Genomic DNA, 911 nt, shown 5'->3' with positions numbered 1-911 from the left:
GTCAAGGAGATCCTGAATTTCCAACCATGGGCGATAATAATGACAGACCAAGACTCTTGAGAGATTACGGAGCTCCATCTGTTCAAGGATTTCATCCCAGTGTCACTAGACCCACAGTGGAAGCCAACAACTTTGAATTAAAACCAGCATGGCTCTAAATGATTCAACAAACCCAGTTTGCAGGTTCACCCACAGAAGACCCACACTATCACCTCCAGTGCTTTCTCACCCTATGTGATACATTCAAGATGAATGGGGTATCTAATCAAGTAATAAGGCTAAGAGCATTCCCATTCTCCCTTTAGGACAGAGCAAGGAAGTGGTTACTTTCTCAACCAGCTGGAACATTCACTACTTGGGAGAATCTCTCTCAATCCTTTCTAGCAAGGTATTTTCCACCGGTAAAGACTGCAAAACTAAGGCTTGAACTCAACACCTTCAGACAAAAGGAGGGAGAATCACTCTATGACGCATGGGAAAGATATAAAGACCTGCAAAGAGAATGTCCACACCATGGTATAAAAGATTGGCTATTAGTGCAAAACTTTTATAATGGGTTACTACCCTCTACAAGGAGCACAGTTGATTCAGCTGCTGAAGGTGATCTAATGGAGAAAATAGTACCACAAGCACTTGAACTTCTAGAAAGAGTGGCATACCATAATTATGAGTGGTCAAATGAAAGAGAAAATGCAAGGAAAACTGCAGGGGTACTAGAAGTAGATGCCTTAAGCATGATAAATGCTCAATTTGATCAGCTCATAAGGAAACTCGAAAAGATGTAAGCCAACGCAGTTGGTGCAAACAGTCAACCTGAAGACAGCTATGGAGGAGGATACATGACTTCAGAATACAACAATTTCAAGGAACCCTCCTCAGAATAGATGAACTATGTGAATAATGGAGAAAAC

At 41.5% G+C, this 911-nt stretch overlaps 1 non-coding gene across 1 annotated transcript; it reads right to left on the bottom strand.

Moving 5' to 3' along the window:
* Window positions 1–413: 413 nt before the first annotated feature.
* Window positions 414–520, bottom strand: LOC131183661 (small nucleolar RNA R71). The gene has a single exon (XR_009151700.1). It is a non-coding gene; the product is annotated as a small nucleolar RNA R71 (small nucleolar RNA).
* Window positions 521–911: the final 391 nt, after the last annotated feature.

The sequence above is a fragment of the Hevea brasiliensis genome, chromosome 9 (assembly GCF_030052815.1).
Source record: "Hevea brasiliensis isolate MT/VB/25A 57/8 chromosome 9, ASM3005281v1, whole genome shotgun sequence".
In the NCBI taxonomy this organism is placed as follows: domain Eukaryota; kingdom Viridiplantae; phylum Streptophyta; class Magnoliopsida; order Malpighiales; family Euphorbiaceae; genus Hevea; species Hevea brasiliensis.
The sequence above is the reverse complement of the archived record's forward strand: the minus strand, read 5'-3'. Positions and strand labels throughout refer to the sequence as shown.